This window comes from Rousettus aegyptiacus, unplaced genomic scaffold, assembly GCF_014176215.1.
Source record: "Rousettus aegyptiacus isolate mRouAeg1 unplaced genomic scaffold, mRouAeg1.p scaffold_m13_p_10, whole genome shotgun sequence".
In the NCBI taxonomy this organism is placed as follows: Eukaryota; Metazoa; Chordata; class Mammalia; order Chiroptera; family Pteropodidae; genus Rousettus; species Rousettus aegyptiacus.
This window is the reverse complement of record NW_023416285.1, coordinates 12315465-12322669: the sequence shown is the minus strand read 5'-3', so window position 1 is coordinate 12322669 and position 7205 is coordinate 12315465. Positions and strand designations below refer to the sequence as shown.

The following is a 7205-nucleotide window of genomic DNA, read 5'->3' as shown; positions in this document are numbered from 1 at the left end:
AAATGTGGAGAGTTGACTGCGACCCACATAATAATACAGCTGAGCATCAGCAAAGACAGAAGCTGGCTTGCAGTTGGAAGCAGATTATAAAGGAAATGTATGCTTAATAAACATCTGGAGAAACTGTGATAATATCCAAAGAAGAATCTTCTAAAGAAGGGAACTCTCTAATCTTAACCTTACAATCTTAATTTGCAGAGGAACATATGATTACATAGATGTTATTATGTACATCTGGAGTGAGTTACTCTGATGTCTCTGAGAGTCTCAGCATTGAGTATCTTGCAATAAAAATGTGTAGAGTTGCTTAGTACAGCTAGGTCCTCTGAGAATTTCTAAGTTAAAATTTCTCTTGAAGGTTTGTGTACTGTTTAGTGTCATGGGTATAAGTAACAGAAAGAGATTCTGTTTCCTTTAAACAAAAATAGAAGTTAATGAAGGGATATGAGAAGCTCACAGGATTACTGGGGTGGCGGGTAGAGAACTAATTGGAAAAATGAGTAGGGATGGGCAACAGGAACGGCAGAATACTGCACTGTCGTTTCAACTGTAATACATACTTTCTAACCAGCGTCCATCACATGCTCAAGAGTCAAATTACCAGGAGAGAACACCGGATTGGTTGATGGTGAACTGAACACGTGACCTTCATTGTCCTGAAACAGGTTGAAGCAGACTATATTTCTTAAAACTTTCCTCAGGAAGGATGTGTTTTTCAAGGCCTATTATATATTTGTATAATGTAATAGACATTTAGAGTATCTCTTATGTAATCATATAATAGGCACTTTTGAATGTCTATTATATAATAATATTGCATAATTTATAATAACATTATATAATAAACACTTGATAAAATACTAGGATGCAAAAATTCTGTCTTTAAGGAATTTCTTTTATACATGAATCATTGCAGGAAATAGGAACAAGAGCATTACAAGATAGAATCCAAACAGGTAGCTACTACTGTCTTCATTTGACGTGTGAGGAAAGGGAAGCTTAGAACATGCCACATCTTACAGAGCTGGCAAAGAAAGAAGTGAGTATTGTGAGTGATATACCATGAGGCAATTAGGTGGCCATAATTTATTGACAAAATTGGAACATTTTTGAGAATGAAAGGATCACTATTAATATTTATTCCAGGACAACAGGCTTAAGTAGGGGTATCATTGCTATATCACATCTTAGGCATATCAGAATGCAATAAGCCAGAGAAAGTGCTTACTGGCTTCGTCCACATTAGTCAGAAGCAACCAGAACAGTGCTGTCCAATAGAACTTTCTACAATGATGAAAATGTTCTATTTCCAAAGGTTCAATGTGTAGAATGTGTTCAGTGTGTGGCAGCCACTAACCCCATTTGGCTATGGACTCCTTAAAATGTGGCTATTATGACTAAGCGACTAAACTTTAAATTTATTTAATTTTAATTAGTTTAAATATAAATACCGACATATGCCCAGTGTTTATCAATGAAGTTGACAAAGAACTGGAATGTGGTTTTAACTCAAATCAACTAAATTTTTCTGAACTCTACCAAGTTGACTAGGGGCTGAGAGATGAAGTATGAAACTTATGGTTTAGTGGGCAATATTGAGAACACACTAACTCCTGCTCCTGCGGCGATGTGAGTTACGACTGGGCATATATAAGAAGATGTTAAGGAGGCTAGGGAATTCTTCTTGGGAAAAGTACTACACAATTCTCAAATTCTGCTAGTGCGACCTTGGGAATTTTGTGTGCAGTCAAGTCCTAGGAAGTCAGAATTTATATTCATAATTGAATCTAAAATGTTTTGCTTCTGTATTGTGCTAAGCAAATTAAGTCAAACAGAGAAAGACAAATACCATACGATTTCACGTATATGTGTAATCTAAAGAACAAACAAAATAGAAACAGACTCACAGATAGAGTATAAACTGATGATTGGCAGATGGGAGGGAGGTTGGGGGCTGGGTGAAAAGGGAGAGTAAGAAGTACAACTGGTAGTTACAAAATAGTTGTGGGAATATACAGTACAGCACAGGGAATGTAGTCAATTATATTGTGTAGTGCCAGGTGGGTGCCAGACTAGTCGGGGGGATCACTTTGTAAATTACATAAATGTCTCTAACAACTTTGATGGATGCCTGAAACTAATACAAAATAATATCGAATATCAGCTATGATTGAAAATAAATTTTTTAAGAAACAAAATGAATTAATTAATTCAATATTTTGCTTCTTTGTTTTGGCTTTTGTTTTGCTTTGCTTTTTGTATGTTCACTGATCTTTAGCTATTTTCAGGAGTGTGTCCAAATCCTAGAGCCAAAATTGTGTGATCATAACCTGTACTGTCATTTATTTATGTATGTACTCATCGAAGACTTATTGAGCATCTAGAACATGCTAAACAACTGTGCAACCTGCTAGCCACATATTGGGGAACCCATCAGATGAGTCTCCTGCCCTATAATCTAGCATAAGGCTGATTGTCTATGGTCATGGCAGCCTTCTCAGATACAACCTGCAGTTGTGCTTTGCATGCAAATCACATCTTCTGTGTGGGCACCAATGTTTCTCATACTATGAGGGCTGATGGACCAGTGCTTTGTTTTTGTTTCTGTTTTATAATTCATTGTGCTGATATCAGTAGGCGGTTCACACTACACACAATCCACCACACAAGATAGATGTCACTAAAACCAGTTGGTAACTAGTACAATGACACGTCCATTGACAATAATGGGCTTGGGTGTCACAGTAATGTCAAATCGCCATAGTTTCTACACACTTTTCATTTGTTTACCAGCAATAAACGGTGAGTATACTATCTCCTATCTACAGATCACATAGTGAGGAGCAATGATATACATTATAATAATCCAAAAATAAACTCACCATGTACATTGGAACTAATAAAAAAAAGTGGCAGTGGGTGGAGGAGGAGGAGGAGAAATCATCTTTTCATTTTAATGGCCTATGTATTAGACAGACTGCATATCACTTGCACTCTGTTCTGACTGAGATCATTAATATACCTTTACCTTCACAGCAAATAAAGTACTCTATCATTCAGCTCTGTTGAACCCTACACAGAGAATCCAGATGGAAAAGCTGACCAGCTGTTACGAGATAAGGTTGAAGGCAGTGGTCACAACTTGCCCTTATAAATGACCCAGACAGAAAAATAAATGGGGAATATTTACATTTCTAAATGGCAATTGAGTAAAGGGTCAATGATTCCAGTAGTTATTGTTATAATTTCATAATTTAGTATCCTGAAAGAGAAAATCTGTTAGGCACTTTGTTGGGAAAAGAACGCTGCTTTTACAATTACTCATTTTTTTCCCCAAAGGTGATCAACTTCATCAAGTCAGGCTATATCCCATTGGCCGTCTTTTATAAAGAAAAAACAAATTTAATGAACTAGTTGATGACATATTTTTAAATATCGCTAATCAAAAATGCATTTGCATAAATTATGAAATGGGCATATTTATTAAACTCAGGCAGGAGGGGCTTTACATACTAATTAGTAATATTTGTACATGTTTGCTCTTTTCCAGCTCCTCCAAATTCTTTTTAATGATTTTAGACATTATACAATGATACTTGCTTTTTTTAAAAAAAAATAGAAAATAAAGAAATGTAGAATCTAAAATTATCCACCATCTCAGCATCTGAACTCAAACACTAAATTTATCTTATGGTGTATTCAGCTCTATTCTTTCAATAACACCGATGTTTGTGCTTGAAGTAACTAGGCTTGCCTACCATTTCCACTTCCCATAGTAATAAGTTTCTGTGGGAAATGAGGATTCAAACACCTCAGCAAAACTCTGAATAAGGAGCCCTTTGTTGATGCAACCACTACAAAGTTTGACTGTATTGGTCTAGTGAATAAGATCCTGATACTCACAAAAGAAGAAATTAACTGAAGCTTTTTAGCTCAGCAAGAACCAATTCTTAAGTCATAGCTAAACTCTCGTCAATTCAGAATTAGTGGGGTCTGAGTTAATGAGGTTTGATTGTATCCTGGGCTATTGATAAAATCACCATGCCACAGTACTGCCTCCTACTGAAGTTCAGACTCATTGCTGCTTTAACGAGGGTTGAAGAGGGCAGATCCTTCCTGGCATCAGCACTTTTTAATTACACTCCTATATGGTATAAGGTGGACCTATAAGATGACCAACCAGAGGAAGTCAGCATTTTTTGAGTAAACACCAGCATATTTTTTACTTCGCTCTGCAGCCCCCTATTCAATTTCAAATGGGTCAGGTTTCTTTTCTTTGGATCTTTAGCTTTTGTCCATTAAAGTTTCCCCTAAAGACTATTTTATCAAACAAAGCAAAACACTTTAGAAAAGATTGTAAGTTCTTTGCAGAGTTATAGCCTATGCTTTGTTTATGTATCGTAAACACTTACGGAGTTAGCACTCCCCAAAGAAAAATCTGGGGAGATATCAGAAAAAGATTTTCCGTAATTGCTACTCGGTTTGATCTCCTGGCATTTTGTGGAGTTTTATGCAGCATTAATGGTATCACCTGAGATTCTCAGGGTACAAAAAAACTACTAAGGAAAGGTCCATTAGCCAATGTGAGGAAGTAATTTTCAAACTTCTGAGGGAATCAAGAAAGCTGGTATTTAAATGCTGTTCTTGAAGGAAGGTGACAACACAACTCCTGAAAATTTAACTCATTTTAACATCCGCGTGTGCACGTGTGCGTGTACATGTGCCTAAAGACAAATGCCATGGGTAAAGACCCAGCACCTCTTTGTCAAGCACACGGAAGCATTTAATCAGGTTTTTGTTTGCTTTTGAGGTTTTGTTTTTTGTTTTTTGTTTTTTTTAGCAAACCAGCCAATTAACTTTTAGTATTCTAATATATGCTTGTAATTTATACAAATGTAAGAGCTACTGAAAAGCCTTTCAACTTTATTTAATTTGTTATCTGGGGTGTTTAAAACTTGAATACTCTCACTCATAAACACTTGGGACCTGGAGCATGACAGAAGAGGCAGGGAGAAGGTCGTGAACAAGTTTCCATCACTTTGCACCTTGGTATCTAATGACCAAACTCTCCTCCCTGACCTGAATTCTTGTCTTATCGATGGGTAACAAAAATGTCTAATTTTTTCAAAGAAATATAAGCATATCTCTTTTTCTGTTGACTTCAGGACACATTGTATATTTATTCCATATTATATCTAACTTTATTTTGCTGTACCGTTATTATTGGGTATGCCAAGTGTATACCACTGGACAGTAGGAGTTCTAGGCAGGTTTTACTTGTACCTGGTTTCTAGTCCTACAGGAGTGAGGGCATAGTATCAGAATCAATTGCTGGCTATGGCCATGCCACCCTGAACAAGCCAAATCCAATCTCGTCTGACCTTGGAAGCTAAGCAGGGTTGGGCCTCGTTAGTACTTGGATGGGAGACCACCTAGGAAGACCAAGTGCTGTAGGCATACAAAATTAAAAATAAAAATTGTAAGCTGACAAGGTCCTTGCAATCTATGAGTTCAACCAAGGGTTGCCTCACCTAAAAAAAAAAAAAAAAAAAGAATCAGTTGCTGGAATTCTAGTTAAGATGGGCACCAAGAACTGCTTTTCTGATTGATCATGGATGAAACTATGAAATACACTGTTAAGAAACTGGTTTCTGAGATTAATTAGTCTGAGTTCCCACTGAGCCACTTCCTAAGCTACTTGGTTAGACTCTCATACCCTCCATTTTTCCTCAGATGTGTAATGGGGTGAAAGGTTATACATTGCTGTGTCACCATGCTGACAAAAAAGATAGGGTATGTCAAGAACTTAGTGTGGATAGTAGTTTCACATGGTTAAAAATGAGAGGCTGAATCCTTGGCACCTTCACTAAAGAAAGAAAAGAGAATTGCAGGTATCAAATCTAAACCTAAAAATTGATTCCATAAACTCACTTGTTAGGAGGTATTGGGGGTTCACGAGAAAGATAAGACAAGTTTGTCCAGTGTACCTGAAGCTGTCTACCTACTGGGTGTGATACGGGCCCATTCACATGTCTCATGCCCTTGGATTTTAAAAAACATGTGTGAAAACATCAAATAATAGTAAATGGGATGATAATAGTCAATACAGACTGAGTGATTACTAAGGAGTAGGCTCTGTCGTCGGAAACTTAACTATATTTTCTTGTTTAATAATGTCATTGTTAACAGTAGTCACTAATCTTTATTGAGTGCTGACAAGGTGCCAGGCAATATTTTAAATGTTTGATTCGAGCTCAAAAAAAAAAAATTTCTATGTTAGATTTGTTATTATATCCACTTTAAAAATGAGGGAACGGAGGCACAAATGAGCTAAATAATTTGTCCAGTGTTACATGGCTAGTACATTGCAAAGCTGGATTATGGATCTGGGCAGTCTGATTTAAGTATAGACCCTAATACCTATTTCCCAAAGAGCATTCTATCCCTACCCCACATCCTGCTTTTTATATGAATGTTGATGTGTCGAGTAAAAAAAAAAAAAAAAAAGCATAACTATGTCAGCATCGACATTTTGGGTGGCTCAAAGCATGAAAAAAAGTAATTGTGTTTTATATGTCAAAAGCGGAAGTCTGGTTTAACTATACATTTACTGTGACCACAAGAGAGTAGTGACAGGTGGCTGAGTGACACATTTGATTTCAAATCCAGCTCTGCCACTTTTCAGACATTACTTCTCCTTTGTAGCTCAGCCTTCTTGTCTTAAAAAAATAAGCGTATTAGTACCATTCTGTAGATTTTTCTCTGAGTTAATGTAAGTTAATGTACTTAAACTATTTAAAATCAACCTGACATAATAAACAATGTATACATTAGTTAATATTATCACTTGGCTCCGAATGCAGAACTGGAATCAAAAGTAGAAGTTTCTGGGAACAGATTTCAACATACTAAGAAGAACTTATCCAAAGCATCCAAAGACAGGGTTGGAGAAATGAGCTCTTCATTATCAGAGGCATCCAAGGAAACTGGATTTCGTACAGATTCTGAACGTCTATTTACTCACTGGATTGCTGCCAGACCAGCATGCTAGAAACTGACTTTCAGTTCAGAAGTTTTGTGCTTCTTCTACCCTATGTAAGCTATATCAAGGATGAACACCTTAGTGCCAGTTAGTGCTTAAGAATGAGAAAGTAGAGGAGTTGGAACAGTGAGGTGTAGTGGAAAGAGACAAGACTGATGTCAGC

General features: G+C 36.7%; 1 pseudogene; it reads left to right on the top strand.

Moving 5' to 3' along the window:
• The first annotated feature begins 5333 nt into the window (after positions 1-5333).
• On the top strand, positions 5334-5457 carry LOC118609091 (annotated as a pseudogene).
• The last annotated feature ends 1748 nt before the right edge of the window (positions 5458-7205 follow it).